The sequence below is a fragment of the Lactuca sativa genome, chromosome 4, assembly GCF_002870075.4.
Source record: "Lactuca sativa cultivar Salinas chromosome 4, Lsat_Salinas_v11, whole genome shotgun sequence".
Classification (NCBI taxonomy): domain Eukaryota; kingdom Viridiplantae; phylum Streptophyta; class Magnoliopsida; order Asterales; family Asteraceae; genus Lactuca; species Lactuca sativa.
Window position 1 is genome coordinate 175,492,581 of NC_056626.2, and position 21,904 is coordinate 175,514,484.

The window sequence follows — 21,904 nt, forward strand, 5'->3', positions numbered from 1 at the left end:
CTCGACGAGTCCAGGTATGGACTCGGCGAGTCGACGCTGTTCAGTGGAAAACCCTAGCCGTTCAGTATTGGGTCGTATATAAGGGTTATTATGGCGTCATTTCACGACTTTGGATCGGTTGGAAAGAACCCTAGGCGACTGGGGCGGCTAGAGCAAGTTTGAAGGTCATTGGTGACCTTGAAGGAATTGTTATGCAAGGAGGAGAAGGGTTTTAGCTAAAGGAACTGCAGGGAGTTCGAGTTCTGAAGTTTGGGGACATGGAAGGTGCATCATTCAGGTAATAATTCGGATTACATTCTCCTGTGATTGATGTGTATATAGATTTAGGGTTTATGGAACCCATTTGGAGTCTAGATGGATTGTTGTGTTGTTATTCAACGTTTATAACCTTGTATTAGGACCCTTAGAGGTCCAGAAGGTCCTATGTTTGTATATTCGGGGAAATATGTATCTCAGGAAGCAGTTTGATCGACTGCATGGCGTGGACTCGCCGAGTCGGATGATCAGACTCGGCGAGTAGCTTGAAGATTTGCTGGGACTCGCCGAGTTGTTCTTCAGACTCGGCGAGTGGAGTCGGGGTGGCCCCGCGATTCTTCCAGGAGTGACTCGTCGAGTCAAAGAGGATACTCGATGAGTAGAAGGGGAATCTTAGAGGATTGAAGGACGACCAGACTCGCCGAGTCGCCAGGGAACTCGCCGAGTCCAGTCGAGCTGACAATGGTTTGTTGATCAGAGTTGACCGATGTGATTTCTTAGGGTCAGTTAACGTGGGAGATAGAAGTATTAATAAGGGATATATGGTGTTACAGGGAGCTTGTAGCTCGGAGGATCAAGTGCAAGAGATTTCAGGAGTTACTATCTTCCAGTGTCCGCGAGGTGAGTCTTCTCACTATACTGTACCCGGAAGGGTTTGACTGTGTGACCGGAAGGTCGGATATGATATGTGATATGTATGCTATATGTGGTAAGTTATTTGTTATGTGTGCTATGTATGTTATGGGCCGGAAGGCGATATGATGTGTGATGGACCGGAAGGTTGGCGTGGGTAAGGCCGGAAGGTTTACCCAGCAGGGACGGAAGTCCCCTGAGACACATGGACCGAAAGGTCCGGGCCGGAAGGCAATATTATGTGGACCGAAGGGTCCGGGCCGGAAGGCAATGTTATGTGGACCGAGAGGTCCGGGCCGGAAGGCGTATGTGCGTAAGGTATATTGGGGAACTCACTAAGCTTCGTGCTTACGTTGTTTATGTTATGTTGTTTCAGGTTCTTACAGTAACGCGGGATGGCAACGGTTCGATTGTATGCTATATGTGGTAAGTTATTTGTTATGTGTGCTATGTATGTTATGGGCCGGAAGGCGATTATATTATGGGCCGGAAGGCGATATGATGTGTGATGGACCGGAAGGTCGGATATGATATGTGATATGTATGCTATATGTGGTAAGTTATTTGTTATGTGTGCTATGTATGTTATGGGCCGGAAGGCGATTATATTATGGGCCGGAAGGCGATATGATGTGTGATGGACCGGAAGGTCGGCGTGGGTAAGGCCGGAAGGTTTACCCAGCAGGGACGGAAGTCCCCTGAGACACATGGACCGAAAGGTCCGGGCCGGAAGGCAATATTATGTGGACCGAAGGGTCCGGGCCGGAAGGCAATGTTATGTGGACCGAGAGGTCCGGGCCGGAAGGCGTATGTGCGTAAGGTATATTGGGGAACTCACTAAGCTTCGTGCTTACGTTGTTTATGTTATGTTGTTTCAGGTTCTTACAGTAACGCGGGATGGCAACGGTTCGATTGTACACACCGAAGAAAGAGTTGTGTTTTGGAGGATCCTGGTCTCCTATTATAACGAAAATGAAACTATGTTTGTAATTCAAATGTGAATAAGATTTTAAACAAGTGTTTTAATATTAAATTGATTATTTAAATGAAAATTTTGTTTTTGGAAATCACGGCGTTACAAATTGGTATCAGAGCCTTGGTTTGAGGGATTCGGACGCGCCTACAGGTGAGTCTGGACTCAAACTGAGGAATTAAGAAAAGGTTTTCAAATAAATAGTTTTCTAAAAGTGAATAAGAGTTCAAAGAGAAAGCAAGAAAGAGTAGTGTGTACAATCAGCCAGAGCCAAACGGTGATTTCCCAAAATACCCTTACTTTTGTATTATGAAATATCTATTATGCACTTTATGAGACATTATCGCATGCTAGAGACAGGCTAGGTATTTCACATCTTAGGACTAGAGTGGCCTGATTTGTGATGCCTTAGTCTAGGGTTTGCTGTTATATGTGCGTTATGCTTTTGGTGTGTATGTGATGAGTGAGGGTATCTAGTTAGAACGCACGAGGGGTAGAGCTACGGAGTACAGTGGTACTTCTGAGGATGAGCCGAGAAGGTGGAGCTATCACAGCTAAGGAGTCCTATGTATGCTTCGATGCTCGAATGCTGCTTGCTTCGTGCTTTGTGGAGTTCTCGATGATGGGAGACAGCTACTAAGCGAGTATGACGATACTCAGGAGGTAGATGTTTGGCATCATCAGGAGCTCTTCAGCAGCTGGTAGCAAAGAAGTGGGAGGACGGCGGAATGGGCTAGAGATTAAACCTAGCCAAGATGAGTGCGCTGGTAGAGTAGAGGATTTCGCTGGAAAGCGAGCACGCGCGATGAGATGGGTGAAAGAGCAGGTTTATCAGCTATTTAGGAACTCTGGGATGGTCCGTGTGGAAAGTATGGGTAGATGTGGCAGGTAGTATGGGCCCGTACTACTGAAAGCAGAGGACCCATACTTGATACAGGGAGCATCCTAAAGGTCCTAAGGAACAGATTGAGGGGTGATGTTATGGTTCGGATACCATACATCGGGGCGGATACAGAGTGATGTTATGGTCCGGGCACCATACATCGGAACAGATTGAGATAGATGTTGTGGTCCGAGTGCTATATATTGGAGCAGATTGAGGAGTGGTGCTATGGTTCAGGTACCATACACTGAAGCATGTTGATGAGGGATGTCATGGGATGATGCTTGTGGCTATCTTGTTATCCGGTTATGACCGATGAGGTAGAGATTGGACGCTATGGGTTTCAGGCCTGTAGACCATGATTGAGTACAGAGAGGCGTTCCTCGAGGGGAAAGTCAAGTGCCTATCAGAGTATTTTGGTAAGAGTCAAAGACAGGGGAGAATTTCAGTTGAGTCGAGCAATCAGACGTCAGAGGAGAGGTCACCTTTTGGGTGGGTAGTGTTATTTATGCTCGTGTGCAAGACGCGAGAGGTCTGGTGTTTCAATTCTGGATTTGGGAGTACACCCTGCAGGTAGTTATCGATAATGACTTCCCTCAGAGCATCAGGTAGCGGGTGTACCGCGAGACCGGGATTTACCGTGAACAGACAGTCAGTTGGGGCTGAGGTAGTCGAGAACCACACCACACCTAATTGAGAATAATAGGTTGGGTTATAGTGGTAGCAGTGAAGAGTTCAGACGAGTTTTGCAGTGCGGGGAGTTGTCGTCTATGTTGAGAGTAAGTCCCTGTTCTTGGGACAAATCCGACGTTGGATACGGATTGATGAGTTGAGATGAAAGGAACGATGATGCTGCAGTGCATTCTACTAGCCAGATATGTTATCGAGCAGTGCAGGTGCTTAGTATTAGATCTGTATGGGATTTGGAACGATTAGAGGCATGCCGTGATGAGAAGTTCTTGGAGAATTAGCTAGAGGTTCAGAGTATAGGGGATTGTTCGATCCCATAAGGGGAGGGACTATCGGGTGTTGCACAGCACTTTGCTGGGGCAGGTACGATTTCGCTGGTGAAAGATAGTCGTGGGTTGATTGTATACTAATTGGTGTTGGTTCGAACCCTAGTGGGGGAGAACCGGGTGCAGTATGTAAGAAAGCAAGAATTGTCAGGAGTAGTAATAAGTGGAGTGTAGAGATGCAGTAGGAAAGCATGAGACCATAGGTGTCGTTGATCGAGTAAAAAGGGGTTACATCGGAGCTTGCGGGTCCGGTGGTGCATGCCGCAAGTGCGGAAAGGAGGGGCACTATGCACGGGATTGTTGGCAGTCAGTGCCAATTCGGGACTTGAGGAGGACAGGATGGAGCGGAGCCCCAGAGGGCTCAGGGTCGTGTTTATCTGCGTACGACAGAGGGAGACGGAGCAGTGCCGGAGGCAGCTGCGGGTATGATGTTTTCATGATGTCTTAGTCGTCTTGCATTGGTTTGGCGTATTGGTTGTGCTGGTATCTGGTATGGTTTTCGATGCGGTATTCGTTGTTTCGCGGGTCTGGCATGGTTATGGATTGGTGCTCCAGGTTTTCGCTTTGGCATACGTTATTCCCTGATGGTTGGGTATGGTTATAATTGGTGTTTTAGTGTCAGTAGTCTTGTGCGGTTTTCGATGTGGTGTTCATCCTTTGGGCAGATTGTGAGTTTGGTTATGGGTTGATGTCGAGGATTCCTTTGGTTATCGTCCGTGAGGGTGGTTAGGGGAGATGCGACACTGGGTTGATTGTCGGGTAGCATCTACAGTCGTGGAGTGGATGATGGAAGGACTAGATTCTTGCGAGTGGGTTGATCAGGGAGGAGGTGTGTTTTGCTGAGGGTTGCTTGCGCTTGTGGGAAGCAGTCAGTGGGTAAATGTTCTTTTTGTGCAGGATGGTTCTGAAAGATCGTTAATGACGATCGGGGGCAGTTAGTCAGTGCTTTAGTGGGGGAGAACTAGAAAATTCTCCGGGAGATTGATGAGTATATGAGGGTGCTTAGCTGTTGGGATTCAGCAGTGTTTGTCAGCGCAGAGTATAGGCCGACGAGAGCGAGTGTCGGGTATGCGGGGCGGGATTCAGACCTAGGGCATTCGATTGTGGAGGCCTGAGAGAAGGTCGGGATCAAACTTGAGTAAGTGACCGGGGTTATGTGATCAGAGTATTGGTATGTTTGAGATACGTGATGGGTTGTACTGCATTAATCCCCCGGGATTATGTCGTGCATGTTTCTAGAGCTGGAACTGGAAGGTTCCAGAGTTAGAACCTGAGGGTTCGCAGAGTTGGGTGTACGGACCCACAGAGATATAGCCTCGAGTGGCTAGTATGTGTTATGAGAGTCGGTCCAGTCATGCTGGAGACTCTGTTGGTATTGCTGGATCAGTGTGAGATTACGGATGGTGTATGTGCAGTGTGGTTACATTGGAAGGTCGGGCCCCGGGATTGGTGATCTTGTTTAGCTGAGGCAGTGATTTTGATGAGTGGAGGGAGTGCATGAGATTCAGAGCCCTGCAATGAGAACCAGAGCATGTGGATAGCGGTTACGCAAAAAGGGTGGTGTCGCTTGGGGCGAGCACCGTGGCACCGGTTGGAGTGGCATTATGGCCAAGAGGGTTCCTTGGAAAAAGGAAAAGAGGAAGGTGTGTAACTCCGAAGGGGTGCAAGTTCACGAAAGTGAAAGCTGCAGAGCAGAGTTATGGTTAGAGTATTTCAAGTATGGTTTCGAGCATCGTGTATGCGGCAGTGAAGTGGGAACCATCCGGGTTGGGATGACTGACGAGACTCAGAAAGGATGCAAGAGAATAGAGAATCTTGAATTCTCAGTGCGATTCTGATCAGGGTATAGGACGGATATTAGTGGTTCGTCTTGGGAGATGTTCGAGGATATCATCAGTGTATCGGGTCTTTCAACCTGCGAGTGTTGGGACTAGTTCAGTATGTGTATGTGATGGCAAGAGAGTACTTGTGAGAGTTGATCTGAGAGGGAGAATGGATCTCTCAGTCGGTCCGGAATGGGCGAAGTGGGCTTTGGATCGGGGATCCGGTGGTTCAGGGTTTCCTAGCCCTTATGGGTTGAGTGATCGTTGAGATTTGGAGCAGAGTGCATTTTGGGTAAATTCCGATTACAGAGAGTGATGAGCAGTTCAGAGTTCGTGCTTTAGTTGACAGAGCAGACTCAGCAGGTTAAAGAGAGTTAGTGATCGTCTAGAGTTAACAGGAAGGTTATGCAGGCAGACACCGTTACGAGCATGAGATTCCGGTCGGCGACTTCGTAATTCTGACGGGGTGTTTGGATTTAGGAAGAGGAGTAAATGGGGGGCCCCGGTATGTTGGGTCTTTTCGTGAAGGTACGAAGGTAGGAAGGGTGACATATTGTTGGAGCTGTCAACGGAATTGGGACGGATCCATTACGCTTGTATGTATCGCAATTGAAGAGGTGTATAGCGGATGAGTCAGCAGTGGTTCTACTTGAGAACGATTAGGTGGATGCGAGCCTGTGTTACGTCGAGAGGCCAGTGGCCGTCGGAGATCGGAAGATCAAGGTTCTGAGGAACAAGGAGGTACCTCTGGTATTGGTTCAGTAGCGGCCTCGAGAGAGATCGGTAGTGTCTAGGGAAGCCGAATCGTGAGATGCGGGAGCAGCAGCCAGAACTATTTTCAGAGTGAGACTTCGAGGGCGAAGTCTAATTCTAGTGGGGGAGAATTGTAACAGCCCAAAATCTCAAGTATTGTTAAATTGCATTTTGGGGGTGTTTTAAAGGGGAGACTCGGCGAGTTGGAGCCAGACTCGCCGAGTGGGGTCGCAGCTTGGGTCGCGGGTTCGCGACTGGACTCGACGAGTCCAGGTATGGACTCGGCGAGTCGACGCTGTTCAGTGGAAAACCCTAGCCGTTCAGTATTTGGGTCGTATATAAGGGTTATTATGGCGTCATTTCACGACTTTGGATCGGTTGGAAAGAACCCTAGGCGACTGGGGCGGCTAGAGCAAGTTTGAAGGTCATTGGTGACCTTGAAGGAATTGTTGTGCAAGGAGGAGAAGGGTTTTAGCTAAAGGAACTGCAGGGAGTTCGAGTTCTGAAGTTTGGGGACATGGAAGGTGCATCATTCAGGTAATAATTCGGATTACATTCTCCTGTGATTGATGTGTATATAGATTTAGGGTTTATGGAACCCATTTGGAGTCTAGATGGATTGTTGTGTTGTTATTCAACGTTTATAACCTTGTATTAGGACCCTTAGAGGTCCAGAAGGTCCTATGTTTGTATATTCGGGGAAATATGTATCTCAGGAAGCAGTTTGATCGACTGCATGGTGTGGACTCGCCGAGTCGGATGATCAGACTCGGCGAGTAGCTTGAAGATTTGCTGGGACTCGCCGAGTTGTTCTTCAGACTCGGCGAGTGGAGTCGGGGTGGCCCCGCGATTCTTCCAGGAGTGACTCGTCGAGTCAAAGAGGATACTCGACGAGTAGAAGGGGAATCTTAGAGGATTGAAGGACGACCAGACTCGCCGAGTCGCCAGGGAACTCGCCGAGTCCAGTCGAGCTGACAATGGTCTGTTGATCAGAGTTGACCGATGTGATTTCTTAGGGTCAGTTAACGTGGGAGATAGAAGTATTAATAAGGGATATATGGTGTTACAGGGAGCTTGTAGCTCGGAGGATCAAGTGCAAGAGATTTCAGGAGTTACTATCTTCCAGTGTCCGCGAGGTGAGTCTTCTCACTATACTGTACCCGGAAGGGTTTGACTGTGTGACCGGAAGGTCGGATATGATATGTGATATGTATGCTATATGTGGTAAGTTATTTGTTATGTGTGCTATGTATGTTATGGGCCGGAAGGCGATTATATTATGGGCCGGAAGGCGATATGATGTGTGATGGACCGGAAGGTCGGCGTGGGTAAGGCCGGAACGTTTACCCAGCAGGGACGGAAGTCCCCTGAGACACATGGACCGAAAGGTCCGGGCCGGAAGGCAATATGATGTGGACCGAAGGGTCCGGGCCGGAAGGCAATGTTATGTGGACCGAGAGGTCCGGGCCGGAAGGCGTATGTGCGTAAGGTATATTGGGGAACTCACTAAGCTTCGTGCTTACGTTGTTTATGTTATGTTGTTTCAGGTTCTTACAGTAACGCGGGATGGCAACGGTTCGATTGTACACACCGAAGAAAGAGTTGTGTTTTGGAGGATCCTGGTCTCCTATTATAACGAAAATGAAACTATGTTTGTAATTCAAATGTGAATAAGATTTTAAACAAGTGTTTTAATATTAAATTGATTATTTAAATGAAAATTTTGTTTTTGGAAATCACGGCGTTACAGTGTCATTGGCAACAATGGACTTCATGTTGTTTCCTTAGGATGATCCTTAGGAATGAATGAATGAGAAATAGTTGATTCTTAGGGTAGATCCTTAAGAATAAAGAAGATAATGGGGATGGGTAATTGGGTTGATTGTTTGATTGTTTAAACATAATAATTATATTATTGTGGGTTGAAAACCCTATGTACTCACCAGGTTTCCCAACCTGACCCACTCAGTTTATTTATATCACAGGTGTTGATATGAAGTGACATTACACTGAGAGATTTAAAGAGATGTAGATCACTAGTGTAAATAATTGTAAGTTCTGTTTATGCTTATGTTTCTGTATTAACGATGACATCCTAAACGTTTTAAAATGAAATAAATACGTTTCTTCGAAAATGTTTTAATAACGTATTTACCATGTTTTTCTGGGAACAAATTCCGCAACATTTTTATAAAATGAAGTACTCTGATTTTTATAAAGCATAAACAACATCGGTCTTTTCTGGCCGTGAAAATGGGGATGTCACACTAATCCAACAATTACATGTTCATGGTGATGCCTTTTGGTCTCTCGAATGCACCAACAGTGTTCATGGATCTCATGAACCAGGTTTACTGACCGATGTTGGATTGGTCAGTTATTGTGTTTATTGATGATATCTTGGACTATTCTAAGACGAATGATCAACATGAGGATCATATGCAAGAGGTTCTGGAGACTTTGAAGAGGGAGAGGCTATATTCCAAATTCTCTAAGTGCAAGTTCTGGTTGCGCAAAGTGCAGTTTCTGGGGCACCTTGTCAAACATAAGGGTATATCGGTTGCTTCGGCCAAGATCGAGGCCATGATGCAGTAGGAGGTTCTGAGGTCTCCATCCGAGATTCAGAGCTTCCTTAGTTTAGCTAGGTATTATTGGAGGTTTATCGAGAATTTCTCAAGGATCGCAGTTTCGCTAACTAGATTGACAAAGAAGTCTGCTACTTTCTATTGGGGGCCTAAGCAGCAGACGACATTCGATACTTTGAGGCAGAAGTTATGTGAGGCACCAATTTTCACCCTGCCAGAGGGGGTGGATGACTTCGTGATATATTGTGATGCATCGATTTCCATTTTGGGGGCAATTTTGATACAGAGGGTTTATGTGATATCTTATGCTTCATGGAAGTTGAAGCCTCATAAAGGCGAATAATCCCACTCATGATTTGGATTTGGGAGTGGTGGTGTTTTCCCTCAAAATTTGATGTCATTACTTGTATGGGGTTTGTTGTATCATCTACACGAACCAAAAAAGTTTGTGTTATTTGATGTTTATCACACTGGGAAGGCCAATGTTGTCGCCAATGCTCTTAGCCACAAGGCGGATGGTACTCCGATCCAAGATGTATGTTTGTGGATGAGGGTGATTACCCCATGCTTGGAGCAGATTCATGAGGCTCAGGGAGAGGCTATGAAAGAGGAGCACTATAAGAGTGAGCGTATTGTAAGCCATGTGTCCTCTTTAGATTATGAAAGCAGGGGTTATTGACCCTTCATCGGAGAGTTTGGGTTCCGTATTTAGGGGGTACACAGCAAATTTTGATGGAGGAGGCACATAAGTCAAGGTTATCTATTCATCCAGGTGCGAAAAATATGTATAAAGATCCCCTACTTTATTATTGATGGACCAACATGAAGCAGGATGTCGTCTGCTATATGGAGTGGTGCTTGACTTGCAGGAAAGTCGAGGTTGAGCATCAGCAACCTAACGGAAAAATGCAGTTGGTGGGTGTTTCCGTTTGGAATTAGGAAGATATTTGTGGTTGTCGAGGCCAACATAAATAATAACCCTAAATATTACACACTAAAATAGTGTATAGTGGTAAAGGGATCGAATTCACAGAGATTGGTTCAATTTATAACTCTATGAAAAATCTCTTTGTAAAAATACTTGTAAAATGACAATAAAAATAAAATGGGGGGTTTTGGTGTTTTGAAATACTTGAAACAAACTAGAATTAACTATGATTTAAATAGAAAAATGCAACAAAAATAAGAGTTTGATGTAAAATCAATAAGGGAGAGATGGTTGACTTAAAGTTTCCTCACTTTGACTTTTGATGAACATATCATTAGAATCCAATGGTGCAATACTTTGATTTAAATCCTTAATTTGGCTATAGTAATCCAAGGAGCTTGAGATTACCTAGACTTTTCTTAATTGTTGAAATGGCTAGAGAAGCTTATAACAATTTCCTTAGTCAAAGTCACTAATTCCAAGTAGCATGTAATTAGTGAAAGTCAACTAGCATTAAGAGCCAAAAAGTCACCAAATCCAAGAGGGGTCAAATGCTTTCACCACCATGTTGGAGGAAATGTTTTTATGATTGTGTGAAGCAAAAACAACACAAAAATCATTTGTTGCTTGCTAATTTGAGGATCCTTTACTTAATCAAGAAATTAGCCAACTAATCACCACAAACACATTTAAACTCATGAACTAAAACATACAAGTAATGATAAGATATTAAAACACAAAACATTCCCATAAAGATTCAAGAACATGTTCATGGATTCTTCAACATTCAACAAAAGTTCAAAGGATTAACCAAAAGTCAACCAAGATTAGTTTAGCCAAGCATGGCTAAACTCAAAGAAACAAAGTTAGAGAAAATTGTACCAAACATTAAGCAAGAATCAAGAGGTAAAAATATGATGTTCTTTAAGTGTTCTTGGCCTTCCAAAGTCTTCAAAACTCTAGAGAGAATCTCCAAAAATCGGATGACCAAGAGTCTCCAAAAGATGGGCACCAACCTTCCTCAAATAGCTCAAAAGAAGAATTTCTGAAACTGCCCCTGCAGGAGGTTGCGCGACCCGCGTGCTGTTGCGCGGGTGGGTTGCGTGGGTGGTCCCTGGATGTAACATCTTTGAGGTTTTGGGCCTCCATAGCTTAGCCCACTTAGCCCAGATCGAATCCAATCACCTCCTAGCCCATTTTCTTCAAGTTTTTCTTCATTTTAAGCCCAATTTGACCTCTCCAAATCCTCCAAAGCTCGTGCACTCTCCCGATTAACAATCTACGCACGCTTGAATAAACTCCCGCATCTTGCAAATTTAAAGTTTATTTCTCTCCAAGCCTTCAAATAACCATCAAGCTCGCTCCATGCATCATCTCCACAATCACCAAGCCTAACATCATTTTTGTCTACCAAATATCATCGCTTCCCATACGTCCCGAACACTCCCGCTCCGCTAGACCCGAAAACCTGCAATTATGCTCATAAGATTCGAAAGTACCCGAAATAGTCATAAAATAACAAAAGGGAAAATATGCATGGAAATTATCTAAATTATGAATGAAATATGCTAAAATAAACTATAAAAAGAAGTAAACAAAACTAACTATCATATATTACGATGGATTTATTACAAAGCTACCATAGATCGCACAAGGCATAGATTCGATTTGGGTCATTGTGAGTCGATTGACCAAGAGTGCACATTTCATTCCTATTCAGGAGAGACTCTCCACAAAGTAGTTGGAGGATGTGTATATCTAGAAGGTTGTGGCACAACATGGGGTTCCAATTTCGGTGATTTTTTATCGGAATGTCCGCTTCACTTCCACGTTATAGAAGAGATTTCATGAGGAGTTGGGTACACGAATGCAGTTTAGCATGAATATTCATCCATAATGGTCAGAGTGATCGGACTATCTAGAATTTGAAGGACAAGATTCAGGCATGTGTGCTGGACTTCGGTGGGAGTTGGGATACATATCTACCTTTGGCCGTGTTTTCTTACAACAATAGTTATCATGCCAGTATTAATCGACCTTGTTTTGATACGCTCTATAGGAGGAAGTGTCGCACCCTGATTTGCTAGGGCGAGGTCGGTCAGCGTGTAATGGGTAGCACATAGGTGGTGCTACGAACTACCGAGTTGATCCAACAGGTGCGCGAGAGGTTGCAGACCATGTAGAGCTGATAGAAAAGTTGTGCTGATAGGTGACAATTAGATTTGGAGTTTCAGGTCGGGGATATGATATTCCTGAAGGTTTCACCTTGGAAAGGTATCATCTGATTCAGGAAGAGGGGAAAGTTGGGACCCATGTATAATCTCGGTCTTACATAAAAGTGCCTGGGACCACATACTAGTCTTCCATGCAAGTATTAAAAAGTCAACTAGCATCCTACATACAAATGCTAGGATTCAGATCTTGGTCTTACATACATTTGCCAAGGACTAGATCCTGGTCTTTCATATAATTAGCATGGGCTAAATCCTGGTCTTTCCGACATATGCCCGGGGCCATATCCTGGTTTTCCATGCAAGTATCACAAGGAAACCTAGCATCTTACATACTATAGTAAGAAAACTCACCTCGCTATCACAGTCGAACAATCACATCTCGAAAGTCCACAGACCGGTGCTACAACCCACCTATCAAAATATCCAAGGTCAAACATTCATCCACAATAAAAAAAACTAGCAATTTGCCCAAAAGTCAACAAAGTCAAAAATTCAATGCTGAAAGTCAACATCAACTAACTTCCACGTTGTGGCTAGTCCATGGCCACATCATGGTAACGAACTCAATCTCGATCCAAAACTCTAGTTACAATCAACTTAGTCACAAATAATCTGATCCCCACATCGTGGCAGATATGTCACCACGTTGTGACAAAACAGTCGCATAACCTTGATCCACCACGTCATGGCACCTAAATAGCCACGTCGTGGGTACTAGCTGAAGACAACTTATTTGAATAAGATCTTAATCCGTTAAGCACTTAGTTTAAACTTTCCATGAGGCTTCTAGGGACCCTAGTGCTTCATAAAAATCTTAACTTTATAGACATGCATGACACATGCATGTCCTCCACTAAACTAGGTCATCATGAACAGAAATGACCTTAAATTCCAAGCAAAATCCACAAATCTCAATCAAAACCTAGATCTGCAAGATATATGGTTCAATGAACCTAGATAAGCCATAAAGTTGCAAACTTTATCTCATTGGACCATTCAAAACTCATTAAAGGATCCAAATAAGTAAAACTACCCCATATCTACTAATAATGAACCAAAAAGGTTGGATCTTGAAACCGACGACCTCAAAGACGGGGAGGAGCTGTTTGCTTGATTCTTGCACAAAAAATTATTCTCTTTCACTCCAAGTCCACCAAGAACACCAAAATGAGCCAAAACATCCAAAGAAGCCTAGGGTTTCGAGTTTAGAAGGTTTGGGGCTGAAGAGGATGCTCTTGTCCTTGGGAGATGGTGCTTAAATATGGGAGAAGCCCTAAAATTATGGGCACAAGCTGAAACTGTTGCCACGTTGTAGCCCTTTTCTTGCCACGTCCAAGGGCTCATCAGAAGGACATACTTATTTAAGCCATGCCACATCGTAGTGTAGAGTTTTTCCCAAAAACTTCATCTTTGATCTTGGTAAGTCTTTAGTTAAAGCATTTTGACAAACAGATGTTACAAAAAAAAGTATGTGGTTCTTTATGATAGTCAAAGTGCTATTCACCTTGCTAAGAATTCTCACAAAAGAACAAATAATATTGATGTGAGGTATCATTGGATTGGAGATGCTATTGAAGATAACTTGTTTGAACTTGAGAAAGTTCATACTGATGATAATGATTCTGATATGTTAACTAAAGCTTTAGTAAGTGAGAAGTTTAAGATATGTTGTTCGGTTGCTGGGATAGAGAACTCTTCATCATAGGCCAAAAAGAGGGAGAATTGTTGGGTTTTTTATGCCCTGAAGTTATATAGGAAGAAAATTTTCACAACCACCAAATAAAGAGTAAGAAGCAAAAGGAGAGTTTCTTTTTTCAATTCCCGTTTTTGAAGATATACCTGCAGCGTTTCATAATTTACTGGAGATCCAATGGTCCGTTTTCTTTGATTTTCGGCTAGCGGCTTCCTAACATCGAGGCCTTCAAATCCAACAGTTGAATTGTCAAGATCAGCTCCAATGGCTCGGGAATCATCGCTTTAGTTTGCTACTGGAAATCATCAACACTTTTTGGTGATCTTCATCCTTTCTCTTTTGCTGATTTGATTCCATATATTTGATGTGATTTAGTTCCAAGTATATGATGGTTATTGTACACCTCTAGTATATCTAGAGAAGAATTTATATTCCTAAAATATTGGTGATAGTGGATTTGAAGAGGTTTTAGTAGTCCAGCAGTTTTACTATCATTTTCTTAGAGGTTTCCACACCAAAATTCTAATGTCTTGTATTGGTTGATAATTACTGTTCTAGACCTGTGTGAGATCGGTATCCTGAGAGATAGGGAGATGCTATGCTAGTGACCTGTTAGGTCGGTATCCTGGTTAGGAGGATGATATGCTACGCGATCTGTTTGATCTGCCTGTTGCCTGTGAATTGCTATATGATTGTATGTATATGTGCACATGGTTGTTTGGACTGGAGTTGGGTTGAGGCAGGTCCAGCTGCGTGCTGTAGGCCAAGATACCCAGGGCGGACCGGTTGTCCCGAAGACCCAGCAAGCGGTCCGGATAGGCTGTAGGCCCCGAAAGGGCGGACCAGACGTGCCGAAGGCTCAAAGAGTGGACCAGATAGACTGAAGGCCCGGCGCGGGCGGACCAGTCATACTGTAGACTCAGAGAGTGGACCAGGTGGATTGAAGGCCCGGGACCGGGCGGACCAATCACACTTTAGACTCGATGGATGTGGATAGACTCAGAGGATAGACCAGGTGGACTGTAGGCCGGTGCGGCAGACCAGTCACACAGTAGTCCCGAAGTGCATGGCTGTTCTGTGATCGGATATGTTATGGCATGTTATGCGTGTATGGTATTTGTGGTTGGTATTTTGGGGATATCTCACTAAGCTTTCAGGCTTACAGTTGTGGTTTCATGTTTTTCAGGTTCTTCAGGAGATCGTGGCAAGGCGAAGGTGTGATCATATCGCTCCTCATGATTTTGTAGTGTGTGATTCTGGGAACACGTTAAAGTTTTGTATTGAAAACCCTTTTTGTAATGAATTAATGGAATCGAGATGTTTTTGAAAAATTTAAAATTGCTTGTATTTTCGGTCGTTACAAGTTGGTATCAGAGCCTTGGTTTGAGTGAATTGGAGAAACATTCGTGTGACTCCAGTCTCAAATCGAGGAGAGTTTTCAAAAGAGTATTTAAAAATGGTTTTCAAAATGAGTAAAGGAGGACGCGGAGGTACGATCAGCCGGAGCCAGTAAGTAACCCCAAAATACCATGCATGTTATTTGTTTTTGAGCCTTGATAGAACAGCATGCTAGTGTTAGGCTAGGGATCTTCAGGATTTCATGATATGTTGCCTGATTTGTGATGCCTGTAGCCTAGGGTCCCTTATGGGAGATTCTTAGTGTTTCTCTAGTGGTGAGGGTTGATCGTTGTTATGCATGTTCTCTAGGGTTTTGTGGTAGTACTTCATACAAATGTGGGTAGGTGTGGAAGGTAGTATGGGCCCGTACTACTGAAAGCACAGGACCCATACGCGTATCAGGGAAACCATGATCTCTAGGGTGGGTTGAGAGGGAGAGTTGGATCCTAGGATGTGGGAAGAGTCTGAGATTTTTTGTGGTGTTTCTTTTCAGTATGGAGATTCCGAGCCATGATGAGAGTGGATCCGGGTCAGGATCGGGAGCTGGAGAGAGAGTTCCGGGCGAATCGGTGCCGCCCGATGTTATCGGTCAGATGAGCACGAGCGAGTTAGACGCGAGGATTCGTGAGATCCTGCGTGACGAGATTGCTGAGTTGTTCCGGGCTGAGTTGCCAGAGTTGTTTGGGTCGATTAAGACCGCCATGGTTGAGTATTTTGATGAGCGTTATGCGGCTCTCACTGAGACGGCTGCCGCGGCGGCTACAGCAGCTGTAGCCGCAGCAGGGGGAGGAGCTAGTCAGGGTTTTCAGTATCGGGACTTCGATAAGACGAAGCCTCCCACATTCGACGGAGTTCAGGACCCGATTGTTGCTATGAGGTGGTTGTCAGACGTGGAGGGGTGTTTCTTCACATGTTCATGCCCCGCTGATCATAGGGTGAGGTGTGCTCTGAACCTGTTGACGCTCAGGGCGAAGGATTGGTGGAGATTGACCACGGGGTCACTTTCGGATGCGCAGAGGGCTGCGGTTTCGTGGGATCAGTTGAGAGAAAGGTTCAGTACTCGTTATGTTCCACAAGTTGAGAGGGAAAGACTGGCTCAGGAGTTCCTTGAGATGAAGCAGGATTCGGAGTCGGTGGTTGAGATTACCAGGATGTTCACTGAGAGGGCGATGTTTTGCCCAGAGTTCGCTTCGGAGTAGGCCCAGATGTCCCGATATCTGAGCATGCTCAAGAGGGATATCAGACAGTTTGTGTATGCACAGAGGTGCGAGACCTTGTTGGAGTTGTAGGAGGCCGCTAGGCGGCGTGAGTTAGAGATTGAGTTGCAGGTGCGTAAGTTGAGGCAGGCTCCGGTGCAGTCGCAACCGGCGCCAAAGCGGTCCAAGACCGTTGATGTTAGAGTGGGGGATTTGAGCAGCCACACTTGTGGGAAGTGTGGGAAGGGTCACACCGGGGTTTGTAGGACCGGTGGTGCATGCTGCAAGTGCGGAAGGGATGGGCACTATGCGAGGGATTGTCGGCAGTCAGTGCCAGTTCGGGATTTGAGGATCTGCTATCATTGTCATCAGGTTGGACATTTGAGGGCCAACTGTCCACAGTTTGCTGCAGGATCGGTGCAGGCTCCAGCACCGGCCACTTTGAGGATCATAGGTGGAGGTCAGGGTGGAGCAGAGCCCCCGAGGGCTCAGGGTCGTGCTTATCAGCTTGTTGCAGAGGAGGTCAGGGCAGTGCCAGAGACAGCTGCGGGTATGTTCCTTTCTTGATGTCTTGTTATCTTGAGATTTTGTGGTGTATTGGTTTGTGCTGGTATCTTTGTGTGGATTTCGATGCGGTATTTATTGTTTTGCGGGTTGTGGTTTGAGTTATGAATTTGTGTTTCGAGTTTTCGTCTTGGTATCCGTTGTTCCCTGAGGGTTTGGTATGATTATAGTTTGGTGTTTTGGTGTTGTCGTTGGTTAGCATTCGTAAGGGTTATTAGTGGAGATGCGGCATTAGGTTGAATGTCGGGTAGCATCTACATTCGTGGAATGGATAATTAGAGATCAGATTCTTTTGAGCGGTTTGATCAGTGAGGAGATGTGTTTTGCTGAGGGTTGTTTATGCTTGTGGGAAGCAGTCAGTGTGTAAGTGTTCTCTTTGTGCTGGGTTGTTCTGGAAGGTCATTGATGGCGACCGGTGGTTGCTGGTCAGTGCTTTAAGTGGGGAAGAATTGGAAAATTCTCCGGGAGATTGATGAGTATTTGAGGGTGCTTAGCTGTTGGGATTCAGCAAGTGTTCTGTCAGCCCAGAGTGTAGGCTGATAGGAGTAAGTGTCGAGCATGTGGGGCAGGATACAGACCTAGGGCATTTGATTGTGGAGGGCCTGGGAGCAGGCCGGGATCAAGTATGTATGATGGAGTTAGAGTTCGGAACCCCTCGAGGGCTAGAACGGTATGCATGGGAGATTTTCTGGGAGGATAGCCCGGAATGTTGAATGCTAGTTGAGCGGTCCGGATAGACTGAGGGCCGGTAGGCGTACCAGTCAGGCCGAAGGCTCGGAGGACGGTCCAGTCAAACTGTAGGCACTGAGAGCGGTCCAGATTGGCTGAAGGTTCTGAGAGAGTGGTCCAGATGGGCTGAAGGCCTGGTGAGGCGGTCCAGTCATGCTGAAGACTCTGCAGGTATTGTTGGATCAGTTTGAGGATATGGATTGTGTTCGTTGCAGTGCGTTTGCATTAGAAGGTTTGGCCCCGGGTAGTGAGCTTGATTAGTGGAGTTAGTGCATGGGCTTGAGAGTCCCTGCGACGAGAGTCAGAGTATGTGTGTTGGATGGATAGCGGATACGCTAAAGGGTGGTGTAGCATTGGGCGAGCACCGTGGCACTTGTTGAAGTGGCTATATGGCCAAGTGGATTCCTTGGAAAAGGAAGTGAGAGAAGTGTGTAACTCCGAGAGGGAGTGCAAGTTCGCAGAAGTGAAAGCGGCAGAGCAGAGTTATGAATAGGGTAATTCGAGTATGGTTATTGAGCAGCGTGTTTGAGGCAGTGGAATAAAAGCTCATCCAGTTTGGGATGTTTGCTGAGATCGCGGAGGGAATTCCGTAGATATAGAGCCAAGAGACTCGGAAGGGATGCAGGGAGAGAGTCTTGGGCTCTCAGTGTGGTTCTGATCAGGGTATTGGGTGTGTATTAGTGGTTCATCCTGGGGGATGTTGGAGGATATCATCAGTGTATCGGGTTTTCCAAACCTGAGGGTGCTAGAGCTAGTTCAGCATGTGTATGCAATTGCAAGAGGAGAACTCGTGGGAGTTGCTCTGAGAAAGAGAAGGAGTCTTTCCGTCGTCACGGAATGGATAGAGTGAGATTCGGATCGGGGATTCGATGGTTCATGGTTTTCTAGCCTTATGAGTCGAGTGATGGTTGTGATTTGGAGCAGTGTTGCATTATGAGTAGTACTCAATGATTAAGTGAAGTTATCAGAGGGTGAATCCGGTGCCCGATTTGAGACGGTGGTCAGGATACCGTGAGAAAGGGAAAGTGCGTTTGAGTTTCGTTTGGGTATGCCTTGAGGGACCTGGTCTGGTTGAGGCCAGGTGGCGCGTTGCGGGTGTATCTTGGAAGTTGAGTTGCTGTAGGCTTCGAGGGCGAAGCCTAATGCAAGTGGGGGAGAATTGTAACATCCCGGAATAGCAAGAGTAGAGTTGAAGGGGCTAAAAGTGTTATTTGGGAAGAAGTGACTCGGAGAGTCCATGGATGGACTCGGCGAGTAGAGTCGCGACTGGGTCGCGTGTTAAGTAGCCGACTCGGCGAGTTAGTGAGATGGACTCGGCGAGTAGGCGCTGAGTGGAGAAAACCCTAATCCTCGGGGTTGAGCCCTATTTAAAGAACATTATACCCTTCCCCCGGCCTCTTTATTCCCCTTTGAAGTCCAGAAACCCTAGAAAGTGCGATCGAAGAAGATTGGAGTGTATTTGGAGCATTTGAGGAGTTTGTTGAAGGAATTTTGTGAGATTGAAGGCTTGGGGCAAGGGGCTTTGCTTGGAATCGAATTTTATAGCAGTTGGGGCGTCCATTGGAGGTAATATCTCGTTCTTGGACTGATTGTATGTTGTTTTTTCATTTTGGGGTTTGTGGGATCTTGTCTATGGATGTAATTGGAAGTCTAGAGGTTAGATCTGAGGTTGCTACCTCAGATCTGGAATGCAGAAGAATCAGAGAGCATGAAAGTCCCTATGTTGGAGTGTTTAGTGAAGCTTGCATGTCCCAAACCCTAGTTATAAGTGAATAAGGCCTAGATCTCTTTGGATTCACGTAAAGTTTGCCACTTTACATGATGGATGAGTTGTATGAGGCTAGATCTATGTTTTGGATCAATCGCATGGCCTGGAATGCTTCTTAATGGATTCAGATCAGTGGTACTCGGCGAGTCACATAGGTGAACTCGACGAGTTGCTTGAAGATGAGCTGGGACTCGACGAGTTGGAAGAACAACTCGGCGAGTCGGATGAAGATAGCCTGGAACTCAGCGAGTTGTATGAACAACTCGGTGAGTAGGTTGATGATAGCCTTAGACTCGGCGAGTCTGTTCTTGGACTCGGCGAGTCTTGTCGAAGAGTCCAATATTTTTCTGGTCGAGTCGAGAATCGGCGAGTCAAGGGATGACTCGGTGAGTTGTATGCGAGTGGACTCAGAGTTGTTGAACTCGACGAGTCTCGGGGTGAATCGGCGAGTTAGGTCGCGGATTGAGTGAAGTTCTGATTATGGGAACTCGGCGAGTCATAGGGTTGACTCGGCGAGTAGGGTCAGTCAGGAGTTGACTTTGACCTTGTCTTTGACCAAGGGTTGACCAGTGGTTTCCAGGGGCATTTTGGTAATTGTTGATTGTTGTTTTGAGTTCAGTGCATTGGCGGTTGTCCAGTGGTGGAGATCGAATCAGTGATCGGGGCAGTTCGGGTTGTCTGTTCAGTCGGCAGTTTCGAGGTGAGTTATCCTCACTATTTCAACAGGGTGTAAGGCACCAAGGTCGGCCCTTATCGGATTGAGATCCGGGTAGTTGTTGTTATGTTGTTGCTACGTTATGTTTGCATCCTGAGAGCTAGGATGGTCTATAGAGACCTATGTGAGATCGGTATCCTGAGAGATAGGGAGATGCTATGCTAGTGACCTGTTAGGTCGGTATCCTGGTTAGGAGGATGATATGCTACGCGATCTGTTTGATCTGCCTGTTGCCTGTGAATTGCTATATGATTGTATGTATATGTGCACATGGTTGTTTGGACTGGAGTTGGGTTGAGGCAGGTCCAGCTGCGTGCTGTAGGCCAAGATACCCAGGGCGGACCGGTTGTCCCGAAGGCCCAGCGAGCGGTCCGGATAGGCTGTAGGCCCCGAAAGGGCGGACCAGACGTGCCGAAGGCTCAGAGAGTGGACCAGATAGACTGAAGGCCCGGCGCGGGCGGACCAGTCATACTGTAGACTCAGAGAGTGGACCAGGTGGATTGAAGGCCCGGGACCGGGCGGACCAATCACACTTTAGACTCGATGGATGTAGATAGACTCAGAGGGTAGACCAGGTGGACTGTAGGCCGGTGCGGCGGACCAGTCACACAGTAGACCCGAAGTGCATGGCTGTTCTGTGATCGGATATGTTATGGCATGTTATGCGTGTATGGTATTTATGGTTGGTATTTTGGGGATATCTCACTAAGCTTTCGGGCTTACAGTTGTGGTTTCATGTTTTTCAGGTTCTTCAGGAGATCGTGGCAAGGCGAAGGCGTGATCGTACCGCTCCTCATGATTTTGTAGTGTGTGATTCTGGGAACACGTTAAATGTTTTGTATTGAAAACCCTTTTTGTAATGAATTAATGGAATCGAGATGTTTTTGAAAAATTTAAAATTGCTTGTATTTTCGGTCGTTACAATTCAAGACCGGAAAATTTTAGGAAAATTGTCAGAGAAGTCTCAATATTTTCGAAAAGGTTTCGTTTTAGTCTCAAATTTTATTTTTTAAACAGAAAAGTCACAATTATTTTGATTTTATACAATAATTTGTAATTTCATGTTACGGAGGAGGGAGTCATTCCCTCCCAACCCACTAAACCTACTGTCACATCATTTTTTTTCTTTTATTTTTTTTCATATTTACCAACCCACAATACACGGAAATCCTATCTTTTTGAACCCACTCAACCGATTCAATTAAAAAAAAAAATACAAAACAATCAAGGTAAAATTTTAATTGACAATAGAGTTGACGCCGGTATCACTCCCGTTTCAACGGGCTGTTTAATCGGTTTCACTAACCCACATCATCATCTCTCTCTACTTTCTCTCTCTCATTTTCTCTTGTACTATCTGTTTTAAAATATGTACCTTAGTTGTTTTGTATTTTTTTTAGTTGTGTGGGTTGAGAAAGATAAGATTTCCGTATGTTGTAGGTTGGAAAAGATGAAAAAATAAACAAAAATTGATGTAACAGTGGTTTCAGTGGGTTCGGAGGGAATGATTCCCTCATCTCTTAAAAGAAAAAAAAAACTTTTGTTAATTTGAGCCAAAATGAAATAATCAATAATTTTATGTTTAAAAAAATTAAGACTAAAATGAAACTTCTCCGAAGATATTTAGACTTTTAAGACAATTTCCTAAAAAAAATTAGTCATTCCATCAATGTTATTTACACTTGTGGGTCTGTGCATGCGGTTTTCAATGACATTCATGTTGGTACCACTCGAGCACCCAAGTCCTTGAATGGAAGG